This window comes from Sminthopsis crassicaudata, chromosome 1 (assembly GCF_048593235.1).
Source record: "Sminthopsis crassicaudata isolate SCR6 chromosome 1, ASM4859323v1, whole genome shotgun sequence".
Classification (NCBI taxonomy): Eukaryota; Metazoa; Chordata; class Mammalia; order Dasyuromorphia; family Dasyuridae; genus Sminthopsis; species Sminthopsis crassicaudata.
Window position 1 is genome coordinate 692,557,743 of NC_133617.1, and position 13,995 is coordinate 692,571,737.

Below are 13,995 nucleotides of genomic sequence, written 5' to 3' on the forward strand. Positions count from 1 at the left end.
TGTGTATTTATATGTGTATATAGCTCAGGATCTCTTCAGTTTTTTATTTTTGACTTTAGGGTAATTTTTTTCCAAGAGAATCTTGATTAAAACCTTATATTTATAACCCAATAATCTTGGGGGGGGAAAGGTCCTCAAACTAATATTTAGAAGCTCCTGGGTACTACCTAGAAGCCAGCAGCAGACTTTCAATATTGCCTTTGTTTGGCCCTCTGTATTCTAGGAAATTCCTGTCCAGACCTGTTATTCATGGGGCCAGACTAGGAATCTGGGGACTCCTGAGTCTTTAGATGAAGGTCATGGGATCCAGCATAAGTTCATGGCTGAGGTAATACAAGATGGTAAATGGGAGTTTGGAGGGCAAAATCAATGAGTCTGTGGGAAAAGTTAGAAGGCACGTGAGCATCCCTAAACTGTAATTCCTGCAGCGTACAGGATCTAGTCCCGGGCAGTTGGATAATTTAGGTCCTAATAGGATACAGGAACCCACACAGGAGGAACAGGTGAAACCAGGTTTGAGACCAGGCTCTGGGGGAAGAGGGGGAAAGTATGAGCATAAAAGGAGACTCCAGTTTGGAGAGCCCATGATTCCAGCCATTCCTGATTTTGAAGGTCCTACAACTTGTAGATCTCTGAGAGGCAGTATGACTTAATGGAAAGAGCATGGATTTAAGAGTCAGGATTTGTGTGACTCAGTATGTTCATCAGTCTGCAGGTCCTTAGGTTTTCTCACTGTAAAATGTAAAATATAAAGTCTACTTTAGACTATCCTCCATACCCCTCACACTCCTACTTATTATAGCTATAATGCATAATGAAACACAAGGCTAAGAGGAGAGTGAACGAAGTCCAAAGAAAGAGAGATCATTTCTGACAGGTGGGGAGGAGATGAAGGAAGCCAGGAAAGCCTCCAAGAAAGAGGTGACATTGGATTTGTGACTAGCTAGAGAGAAGTCCAGTTCCATTTCTCCATTGCTTTGAGGCAAATGCTTCATAAATCTTCAATTGCTTTAGAAATATGAATTTTCATTACTTCTTGGTATAACTTCTGCCCCAGTATGCCCTCTTGACATACATTTGGATTTCCATTAAGTTGACTTCTTTTTCAATCTTTTTCTTAATTCTTTCCCTTCATTTATACTTGTTCTTTCTCTCTTTAACTTTTCCTCTGTTCAATGTAAACTCTATTTTATCCCTCCAGGGGAATCTTTTGTGAAAGGTGCTAAGAGGACCCTAGAACTTAAGAATTCTTTTGAACTGGAGGCAAGCTTCTAGAATGCTTTCATTTGTCTCCCCTTTTTTGATTGTGATGTGTAGAACATTGTGGTAGGGATAAGAGAGATATGAACTCTTCCCTTCAAGGAATTTCTAATTTAACATGAGAAAGTCATAGGAAATATAAATGAGTCCTTTATGAGTCTATGATCCCTTATCAATGTGTTTACCTTTGGGGTAGAAGGCACAAAGTGAAGGCATTTACTGGAATAGCATAGAAAGATTTACAGTAGAATGTCCAAGTCACCCTCCTCCCTGTAAATTTAGTGCACACTCACCTGAACACCATTCATGGGGAGAGAATGAACAGGTAGAGAGCTCTGACCTTAGAATATAAGCTCCATGAGAATAACGATTGTTTCATTCTGTTTTTGTATTCTTAGCACATGCACAGTAAACACTTATTTAGTGCTTGTTGTTTGACCCATGAGGGATCCACATAGGAGGAATTCACACTCCTGATGCAATGGCTCCCAGACAGACATTCCCTCTCTGCTCCTTACTAGGTGAGACATCTAGGCTAGGAACATTGCTCTGCTGGGTTTGCTGGGACTGTTCTCCATGGGGAATATTGCCCTGCCAGTTAGCTTCAAGCGAAGTTAAAAACCCTTGACTAAGACACCAGTAGAACCAGAACCAGAAAGAACCCCAGCAGAATCCCCTGCTCCCCATCACCATCCTCGAGACTGCTTCCCCATAGTCTCAGCTCTGAGACTTGCAGAATTATTCTTCAGAACCCGCTTAGTATCCTTCCCCCTTTGAAACTCTCGTCAAGGGTATTGATATCCATGCCCAGGAACAAGTCCATTATGTCAGCCAATCGTCAGCAAATGTTTTCTGTGCTTTCTTTTGCACACAGACCTCTCAAGGTCTAACCCCTTTCATGCTATAAATAAGCCACAAAATCTCACACTCCTACTTATTCAGGATTGTACAATAGTTATAATGCGTAATGAAACACAAGCCTAAGAAGAAAGTGAACTACAGCCCAAGTCCGAAGAAAGAAGGATCATTTCTGGCAAAGTGGGGGAGACTCCAACAAAGAAGTGACGTGGGATTTGTGACTAGCTAGAAAGAAATCCAGTCTATTCTTTACTGAGCTCTTAACCCCTCAGGCTAGTTTTTCTTTTCTGAGACATGAAAATTAGGAGACAAAGCAAGAAATGGTTGGGGCCTGAGCCGGTAGGCTGGCCATTTTTTCTGCTAGACAGCTCAGGAACTGAGTACTTCCTTCCCCTTTCCCGGTCCTCCAAAGCCCTGATGCAATCCATCATTGTAGGCCAAAGTGAAGGGTCCAGGAGGAGAGAGACTTTAGAAAGGGGGAAGTTTGGAGGGTTCTGGGTTTTGTTCTGCATTCTCTGCCCCAGGCGGTCTATCTCCCTGCGTCGGTAGAGACACTATAGGTCATGGCTACAAGTCAAAGTCAGATCTTCCCAGAAACTTGAGGCTTAAACCCTAGACACCCAGCCCAAAACAGAACTTATCTTTGTTCCCTCTCCTCCCCTGCAGATGTGGAAACTAGAATTTTATTTTCCCCTCTCCTAATAAAGTTCAGTCAAAGCTTTCCCCACTAGATTTCTCTTATCTACTACCTCCTATTCTTCTGAGCCACTCCCTTACTAGGAACCCTCTTTATCTTTCACCTGGATAACTCCAGCTGCTTCTCAGGATTGGTTTCCTGCCTTCCGGGCTCCCCTTTCTCCAGTCCCTCCTGTACCCTGTGCCAGGTCAGCTTTCTTTATGCAGAAAAACCTGGTCCTGTCACCGCACTCACAACCCTTCCAAGGATTCTCTTGCCTCCAGAATCCGGTATGAATTCCTTAGCCTTCAAACATTCTCAGAGTTGAAAGCAGCCTCCGAGATTACCGAGTCCAACCCATGTGTAAATGGGGCGTGAGGGAAAGAGAAAGGGAAAGTAACCTGCACATTTTGGCAGTCAAGGCCTTCTGTAATCTAGTTTTAATGTACCTTTGGAAATGTCTCAGCATCTTTCCAAACTGTACCTTTCCTCATACTCCCTTGCAGTCCTAGAATGCCCTTCCTACAAACCAGTCTCTACCTGTTAAATTTCTAATCCACCTCAAATGCTCTTTCCTCCATTGAACCTTTTCTGATTATATCTGCATATACATCAGACGAGAGCCCTCTTAACCCCTGGGGCATTTTATTGGACTCATCCTGGATGTATCACCTCACTTAGAATGTATTTGGACACAAGTGATCTCCCTAAATTTCTTATAATTTCCATCTCAGGGTCCTTCCTGGTCATTGCTCATTAAGCTTTTGTTGAATTGAACAGCATAAAATAATTAACAAGAAATACAAAACCTAAGAATTCCCCTCCAAGACTGAGTCTCCAATGCATAGTCTGGCTTTGTCTAAAAGCACTGAGATGAACGGTGATACAAGGGACATCCCCGTAAGCCTTCCCCATCACCTCCGCTGCTAGTGTGCTCCATTCCAACAAAATCTGCATCGTGTGTATTCCGTATCTGTGTTTTGTACTTATCTCTCCCATAAGCAGGTGAGTGCTTTGAGCACATAGACCATCCCACTTTTTAACTTTGTGTCCCCAGGATCCTTGCACAATACGTGGGATATCATAGGTGCTTAATAAATGCTTGAAGCGTGATCGATGGGCACCACCTGCTGCATTCTGCTCCCCAGGAAGTGCCCCCCCCCCGAGGATGCAGCCCCGACGAGGCACATCAGACGTGGGCTTAGGGGCCATCAAATTTAGCAGAAGCAAAGTTGTAAGCTAAGCAGGAATCAAACCAACAAAAGCCCTTTGAGTATCCCCACCACATTAATTTATTCAACAAACATTGACTGAGTCTTTCTGTGTTGCTAGGAACTGAGGGAAATACAAAGATAACAGAGTTCTGGGTCTGGGTTGCAGTTTAGCTGGGGGGGGTTGGGCAATGGGGGAAGATAAGACCGGAATACAACTTGATGATACCAGGTAGAAGAAGAAAGTGAACAGTTTCAGTGGTTCAGAAGAATGACTTAATGGAAGTCGAGCCCCTGGGCTGGAGGAAGACTGGGCAGGATTTCAAAAGGCAGTGACTGGAGACTTGGTGGGGTGGAAGGGACAATTTTTCAGGCAAACCATGGAGGTAGGAAAAGACCCTGCATGTGATCAGGGAATGGTTTTTAGTCCAGATTTGTTAAACTGTGTACTGGGGACAGGAAGAGAAAAGACTAGGAATAAATGTGTCGTTAAATCATCATTTATGGACATCCCACAAATATCACTTCCTTCCAGCTTTCCTTCTCCCTTAATAATCCCTTCAGGGATTGGGATGGAGAGACAGAAGACTCATAAATGTCTGAGGCAAAGGACCATTGTGCTTAATCAACACAACAAATTTGTTATAAAAGTGTCTGCTCAACAACTTACTTTAAAAATTCAAGTTTTGGCCATTAATACTTAAACAGAAATAATCATAAATATTCATTATCATAAAATGAAATGATAAAGTGCCTACTATGGATAAATAGGCATTTTGTTAGGTCCTGGGGGTAAAATGGCCAAAATGGGTGTCTCCACCCTAAAAGAGCTTCTCTTATACTGCAAGAAATAATATGGACGGAGATGTAGTCGAAAGAGCACTGATTTTGGAATCAGAGAACCCAGGTTCAAATCCCAGCGTGGCACTTGATACCTGTATCATATGAGCCCAGTAACTTCACTTTTGTAGGCCACAGTTTCCTCATGTGTAAAAAAGCAGGTCGGACTAGCGGAAATGAGCCTCTGAGGCCCTTCAACTATGAAACCTGGGAACCTCCAATCCCATTTTTGCCCTTTATTCTCTGTATGACTGGAGGTGTGTTGGTAAATATTTAACAACCAATTGTCTGGGGGGAAAGTATAAAAAACACACTTTTAAGTTTAATGTCCACTGTTAATATTTTCTCCATTACTTTTTTAAGTTGAGACAATCAATGAAAACAATAAATCAAGAATTTTTACTGTTGACCAATTTTCAGGATGTAAATACCCTTGCTAAAGGTGTAATTTTTTTGACTCTTGCTGGTTAGGGCGTCCAGCACACCCTTATGTGTATGAGACTTTTGCCTCACTTTTGCCTTTATAGATATATATATATGCATATATACATACACATATTTAAATATGGAGAGTGAGAGAGAGATAAAGAGAAAGAAATTAAGAGCCCTTGTTTTGCCTCTTTTTGTATCCTCACTATTTAGCATAGTGCCTGGTATTAATAAATGTTTATAGATTATTGATAGCACCGATTACTACCAGGCATTAGATTAAGCACTTTACAAATATTATCTCATTGGATCCTCACAGCAACTCTGAGAAATGGGTGCTGAAATTATTTCTATTTTTACAGTTGAGAAAATGGAGGCAATCAGAATTTATGTGACTTGCCCAATTAACTTCTGAGGGTGAGTCTACATTAAAGTCTTCCTGACTCCAGTCCAGCACTTTGTTGATGGCATTACCTAATTGCCCAAGGAGAACTTGATGACACTGGAACTGAGTTATGAAAAACAAGGTTTCTTATGACAGAGAGGTAACAGAATTATGACATGACCATTGGGAGATTTTCTCTTTTTGCTCTTGTTTGAATATTTGTTACAAAGGTTTTGTTTATCTTTCCATTGGTGGGAGTGGAAGAAGAGAGAAATAAAATTGATTTTTGTTAACTGAAAAAATAAAATTTAACTTCAAAATTTTAAAAATGATAAGCTTTTGACAAGGAAAGATGGTGGTGGAAATTGTTCTACATGTGGGGGAAGGTTTGTGTGAATGCATGGGAGTAGAAGATAGAATGTCAAATTTTGGTATCATTCCAGTTAGCATTCCATTTTGGAACACAGAGTCAGGGAAGGAGGGTAATTTGAAATAAGACTTAAAAGAAAGTTTTAACCATATTGTGAAGGGTCATTAATCACAATATGAAGAGTTCTTATTTTTATCCTAGAAGCAATCTGAAGACTTTGGGACTGAAAGTAACATAAGAGAATAGATTTAGAGCCAGAATGCATCTTTGTGATCATAATCTGTGAACTTAAAATAATTTTTGGTAACTACTTCAAAAGAATTGGTTTATTTTATTATTCTATGTCTTTTATTTTGTGCATTTAAAAACATTATTCTGAGAAGAGGTCCATAGTTTTGACCAGCCCACCAAAGGAGATGCCGTGACACACAAAAAATAAGAAACATGGTTTCTAATTTCAAGTGCCTCATTTTACAGATGAGGAAACTGAGAAAACAGTAATGATGATAGATATTTGTTGACTGTCTCTGTGATGTCATTCATTTAATATGCTTTTATTAATTACATACATACAGAATACAGAACATTATTGCAAAGTACTGGGAGAGAAGGGTTCAAAAAATAAGAAAGTCCCTACCTGCAAAAAACTTGTAGTCTAGCGGGTAAGATGTGTAATGTAAATCCGTATCATATAAAATGGATTATGAAAAGAGTATGAAAGAAATAAAAGCAAAGTGCTATTTGAAATCTGAGGGGAAAAAAGTCATTTCCAACTTGAAGGACCCAGGAAAGTTACAAGAGGCAGCAGGGTATGGAAGCCTAAGATTTGAAAGAGAGGGATGAATGAAAAGGAAGGAGGAAAGCTCAAGCCTAGGGAATAAATATCCAGCTGGAAAATGAGATGGGTCCAATTTGAATGTCAAGTGCAATGTGTAAAGGATTAATATTGGAAAGATCCTTTGGGGAAAAAAAAAAAACATTTAAGAAAAGATTTTCTTTGTTTTTGTAAATAGACTTTTTGATAATCCTAAATATTCCTTGTGAACAAAAATTCAAATTGAAGAAAGAAAAGTCAGACTGACCAGCTAATCAAAACACACAATCTGTGCAGGATTAAAATAGAGTATCTCGCTGTGGTGATTGGCAAGCACCAAGGGGGTGTTAGCAAGAATGACATCCTGTTCTCCCGATTTAAATACAAAAACAATGCATTGACACGAACAGAGAGTGGTCCCACATAAACCTTTCTTGAAGCTGTGTTTTCTGTGAAAAGCTGCCAAACACTTCCTTGCTAAGGTGTCTAGCTCACCTTAAATTCTAGGAGAAAGCTTTGTTTGGATTGGAACGTTGAGACTGAATTGGATAATGTTTTCTCCCAATTTATCCGACAGCTTCCCACTTCTTTGTTGGATTGTCAGACGATTTTGCCTCCTGGGTAGGAGTCAATATAGAGGTCCTGAAAAAGCACTGGGTTTGTAGGCAGAAGAAATGGCCCTGCCCTCACTAGCTGAGGGGTCTTGGCTAGTCATTGACTTTCTAGGCTGAACTTTCTCATCAGTAAAATGGGGAGGGGCTTTAAATCCTACATGGCCCAAAGTGGTCACCTGTGAAGTGATTGGGGAAATAGAAAAGCCCCTCAGTATATGAAATCCCTACCTTGATCCCTGTTCTACCTCTGAGTTTTGAAAGTTTTGAAGGTCTAAGAAAAAATGAAAATATTTTGTCAGAAAAGATTAACTCATGAAGCTCTTATTTTCCTCTAATAACTGTTCATAAATTAATTTTCTCCAATAATCTAACCTCAAAGATGAGTAATAGGAGATGGGACAGATAAATTGTAATGGTGGTATGACATTCATGAATTTAGCTTTCTCAGTTCAGTTTCCAAATAAGGGCTAGTCACTTCTCAGTAGGAATACAAGAAAGGCAGGGAGATATCCTAGAGAGTGAACTTGAGTCTTGAAAGCCAAGAAGATCTGAGTTTAAATCCTACCTCTGACACATACTAGTTATATGACCCTGGGCAGTTCTTTAGATCTCTCTTCTAAGCAATTCTCTCTCTCTCTCTTTTTAAATATGTTAAATATGTGTTAATTCTAATATATATATATATATATATATATATATATATGCATATATACATACATATTTATACAATTATCTTGCCACACAAGAAAAAATCAGATCAAAATAGGAAAAAATGAGAAAGAAGACAAAATTCAAGCAAAAAACAACAAAAAGAATGAAAATGCTATGTTGCGATCCAGACTCAGTTCCCATGGGCCTCTCTCTGGGTGTAGATAGCTCTTCATCACAAAATCATTAGAAAGAGTCAATTTTCTAAAACTATAAATTTCAAGGATGCTAATGTACTTTGAGGGGAAGACCCATCACTGGAGAGTTTGCTGCAGCAGTGAAATCAGAGGTCTGGTCAAGCCCCTTAGCAAATCTCAAAACAACAGAACCTGCAATTTAGGTATGATGTGACCAGGTGGCAGTAATTTGCCACAATCATTTAGGCCAAAAGTTGTGGAAGTTACAATTTATAACTTTCTTCCTGGGTTTAATTTATTTAATCATGAATCTTCGCGATCAAAAAAGGAAATTTTTTTTTTTTTTTTTTTTTTTTTTTGCTGAGGCAATTGAGATTAAGTGACTTGCCCAAGATCTCAAGGCTAGGCTGTATAAAGTATGTGAGGCCAGATTTTAACTCAAGTCCTTCTGACTTCAGGGCTGATACTCCTTTCACTGTACCATCTAGCTTTCCCCCAAAAGAAAATTTTTAAGGGAAAAAAATGGTTTCTTTTTTTTTTTTTTTGTGTTTCTTTTTGCAAGGCAATTGGGATAAATGACTTGCCCAGAGTCATACAGCTAATTCAGTGTCCTATCCACAAAAGGTGAATTTGGATAACAACAATTGGATATAATGCCCCTAAATTTTGCAGGAACACTCTAAAGAAATCCATGCTTAATATACCGTTAGACGTCCCATTAATTAACATTTCTTTGCCATCTCAGCCTGGATCTCAGTTTGGGATCCAAATCCTAACAGCTCTTCTTCACTTGTCCCTCTTGCTATCATTTCTATTTGTCACGAGAACAAGCATTCAAGTTAATCTTATGCTTGGGCTGGGAATACTGGACACCTGGGTTTCCTCGTCCTGTCTGCCTCTGGCCAGCTGTGTGAGATTACACAGCAAGCTCATGGATTCCTCAACTATAAATTAAGGGATTTGGATTCCATGATTTCTTAAATTCCTTTCTGGTCAAAAAAACATCTTTGAACTACTTTCACTTTTCCAGATTAGGGGAAAGGTTTCAGTTAGCCTAACCTGCACCCCAAAGTGGCTGAAGGGGAGGGGTCCAGGCTGCTCCCCTACTCTGTGATTTCCCATGGTCTTTTATTGTAGCAGCAGAAGAGTATAAAATAAATTATAAAATAATATGCTGCCCCTGGGTGTTCTAAAAGGTCCCTAAATCTCCTTTCTTGAACATGGAGCTGCTGCTCCCCTCCCCCTCTCCTCAGCAACTTCCACTTCTTGGAGAGTTTTATCTCACTTCATTTGCAAACACTAGCTGCAGTTAATTAGTATTCCACTTCAGCTCATAAACTGTCCCAGATAACAAGGTTTTTTTTTCCCCTCCTGAAACGTTCTTTAAGGTATAGCCTTTATACAGAACAATATTTTGAACAATGTTGAGAGCAGAAATGTCAACTGGTTTTAGGGGAAAGGGTCAAGTGTCTGGAGAGTGACATATAGACTATTAGGTAAAGCTGGGAGTCATTAGATGTCCCTAGTGGTTGTTATTTGGCCAAGTCATTAAAATTTCTGCATTTATCTTCTTTACTTTAAAAACCCAGGAGTTTGAGCTAAATAATTTCTAAGGTTCCTCCCAGCTCTCCCAGGCTGTTACCAGAGTCTAGAATAGTTTACTAGGGAGGGGGGAGTCAGCCACTTGTCCCTATGCTATGAGAGGGACACAGACAACCTTAATTCCAATTCTGGCTCCTGTTTGTCCTGGAACAAAATATCTCCCTTATTGGACTCAGTTTCCTCGTCTGCAAAATGAGAGTTGAATTGGAAGATCTTTAAGTTGCCTCCTGGAATTGGTCTCTAATTAGTTATGAGCCAGCCTGGCCCACTGGGAGGGGGAGAAGATACTGGAAGATGCCCTCTTTGCAGGGGTTTGGGGAGAACAAGGGATGGAGGGAGATGGAGGGAAATCCTGAGAACGGAAGAGTCACCTCATAGAGGGATGTATCACTAAAAGGTCTTTGTATGGCTGTGTACCTCGGCTTAAAATATAGGAAGGATAAAGCTCCCAGCCAGGGCCGAAATCCGCCTAATAAAGTCTGGTAAGAACACGTAGAGACAGCTAGATGGATAAAGCACTGGACCTGGAGTCAAGAAGACCTAAATAGAAATCCGGCTTCTAGCACTAGCTGTGTAAGCCACTTACCTGTGCTTGCCTTAATCCACTGGAGAAAAAAATGGCAAACCACTCCAGTGTTCTTACAAGAAAACCCCAAAAGGAGTCATGAAAAGATGGACATGGCTGAACAACAACAGCAAAACACTGAACATTTAACAATCAGTTCTGAAAATTTAACAATCAGCTCTCTGGAGTAGCTATTAATGTCCCCTGGTTCTCCCCCTCTGCAGGTTTAAGGGGCACAATCATAATCTAGGAGCCCGGTTTCCCATTCTCAGCTGCCCCCATCCCATCTCTCTGGCCTTCTGCTTTCTCCATGATACAGCTCCATGTTCACTTGTACCCCGCTCCATGCCCATGTGCTATCTCCCCCAGCCGGAAGGCCCTTTCCTCCTCGGAGTCCGGGCCTCCCTGGCTGCCCCAGTCCTTTCTGCTGCTAGTTTCCCTCCCTCGGAGATCTTGCTCCATTCATTTGTACATGCATAATACACTTGTATCGTATGTTCACTTACATACGCTCACACATGCACACAAACACGATCTATGTGCACACGCAGTGATGAAACACCAGCATTTTGCTTTCTCGGGACCCCCAGGCCCGGCGCCCGTTGTGACTGAGAAGGCCGGAATGATTCTCTGCACGGTCCCGGCACCGCAGGGAGAAACCAGCCTGGGCCCCCCGCACCCCATCCTCAGAGATGTGTTGGCTGATTTCTCATAAGCTGCATTGTGAACCATGATAAAAGGAACATCAGAGGCTTCCTTCTGGGGATGTTTAGTCTGGAGGATGGAAGATGTGGGCTTCGGTTTTTGAGGTTTGGGGAAGAGGCCAGAGGAGGAGGAGGAGGGAAGGTGGGAGCAGGGATGGGGGGCAGATTTCAGCTCAGCAGGAAGAAGTTCTAACAACCTGAGCTGCCCAGCTTGGCGAAGGGCTGCTGCCCTAGACAGAAGTAAGCTAGCTGCCCGCCACTAGAGACGTACATTGCCCATGAACTAGAGTTCAAGCAGAAGCTCAACAGCCACCTGCCAAGGATGTGAGGGGACGCGCTTATTTTCAGGCAGATGATTTGGGGGATCCCTTCAAACATTCATATTTTATGATTTTGACGCTTTCACCATTTTCATTCATTAGACTTTTATTTCCTGCAGAGTCATAAAAATGTCCTGTGGATTTGGATTGAGCCCGTGGTTTTCTTAACACAAAGGACTCCCAGCAGAGGAAGCTCCCATCACCAAAGTGGGTCGCAGTTCTGTATAATTTCCGTTCTTTGAGAGTTGCCTAAAACCCTGAGAAATTCAGTGATTTTCATGGTATCCTGCAGACAGTAGAGACTTGAATCCATGACTTCCTGGTCCCAAAGCCAGCGGTCCCATTGTTGGTCCCGGATGGAGCAGTCGGGAATGACTCTCAGCATCAGGAGCCCAGTTAGGTGCCGCCCCATTATCTAGGAGACCCCAGCCTGACCACTGCTGGGACCCCTGCCTGCGGTACCCATCCCAGCTGCTGTTTTAACCCAATTAGCAGCACATCCAGGGGCTCCCAAGGGGCGCTAGGACTTGGAAGAGCCAGGCAGCCCGGTCACATGGCCAGCGTGGGGAGCTATTTCATCTCTCTGGCTTCAGAAACATTTCCTTGGCCGGAGGCAATCACTGCTAACCTACTTAAGGAGAACTTTCCAAAACATTCCAGTTCTGTCCTTTCGAAAGCCCTCCGGGAAGCCCGCCTGTCCCTCTTCTGCATCTGAAAGGAAAAGTGCCCAGTGTGGCAATGAGCTTTCTGAGAACTTGTGTGTGCAGGAAGGCGTGCCGGCCCCAAAGAGGGGGTGCAGGGGCTGTACCCCGGCTGGGCCGGCCACCAAATAAAATACAAGCTCCTCCTCAGCCGCAAGCCAAACTGCCTTTACAGAGGGATCTGCCCAAGGAGCTGGGGCTCTTTCCCCGGGAGAAGAGGAAGGAGGGGAGGGGGACGTGGGAAAGACATGACAACTAGAACTAGAAGTGATGAGTGTTCTCCCCCCCAGCTAGACTGGAAGCTACTTACGATCACAAAGGATGTCATTTTTATTTTTGTGGGTTTCCTAGGGATTGTGGGGAGCTTCTCTCTCTGTCTCTCTGTCTCTGTCTCTGTCTCTGTCTCTCTCTCTTTAATATATATACTTGAAATATATATATATATATATATATATATATATATATATATATATATATATATATATATATATGTACATGAAAGAGAGACAGCTTCTACTTTCTATCTTGAGCTGTGAACTCCCCCTCTGGGACTGCAGACTTCAGACTTTAGGGGCCCTGTCCTGCCTTAGTAGAAATGGTTACTGCTTATCTATGGCATAGGTGGATGGTCATAGCTTTGTTGGCGGCCTTCCAAATTCAAGCAAGGAGCACCCTGGTCCCTCAGGAAGTGTTACTTGAAAGGGATTTCTTGCATTGGAAAGAGTGGTCACTGAAATGGTAGAGGGAGTAACTGATGAGAATCCCATGGAGTTCCCTGAGCCAGCCCACATGGTGGCTCCTGGTGGCTTGACTGGGAACAAGACACTTTGACATGGAGCCGTGGCCCCAGCATAGGGAGGGGGAGTAGGTCAGACTGAGGTTTAGGAATGGTGCTGGAGGGGAAGAGTTTGGTGCCCAGCCCTGGCATAGCAGGGCAGCAGGGACAGCTGCTCCACTCCCAAACAGGAAACAGCAGTGGGCACCAGTACGGGTAGTGGAAAGGTAGACACCACAACTTTTTGCTGACTGTAATCTAAAATCTACTGACCCCCCTTCCCCAGGACAACCTCTAGCAGTAGTTATGTCACCACTCCCCAGGCAAAGCTTCGATTTTTAAAGTAATTTTCTGGTAATAAGGGAAGGTGAAAGTATCTATTCAGCCTTCCCAAAAGAAAAAAAGTCCCTCAAGAGGCTCTAATGGGGCAAAGACTTGATCTTACACTCCACCACTATAGAGATGCCATGAGGGAAGGGGAGGTCCTAGGGTGGGCCAGGGCAGTGCTCTCCAACTCAAGGTAAGGATTGGTGACTTAAGTAAGCAGATTATCAGCAGCCTGCACAGGAGCCCTGATCTCCTTAGACCTGGACTTCCTAATCTCTTGACATCAGAAATACATACGCTGACTAGCAAAGATTTGTCAAATACAAGCAAAAAAGAAAGGCCCTCCCCACCCTCATGCAGCTTATATTCTGTAATGGTCGGTAATTGTAAAGGTCCAGTCATCTCTAAGTTATCCTTGGGGACTGCCGTCTCAACTCAATCTCCCAGCCAGACTCTCTCCTTCCAGCCTGCTGCCCCAACTCTGTAGCAGAGTAGACTAACTCTCCAGACCCAAGACTGCCCTCTTTTATCCTCGTAGAGATTGTAGTGAAAACTCAACGGGGCTTGTGAGAAAATACTTCAACCAATGAATTTGCTCCTTTTAAAGGTTGTGTAAACTCCTCAGAAGTTCAAAGGTGTAACTCCCCCTAAAGGCCAGAACTAAAGGTGTGAATTCTGAGCTAGAGAATTTCCCAGACA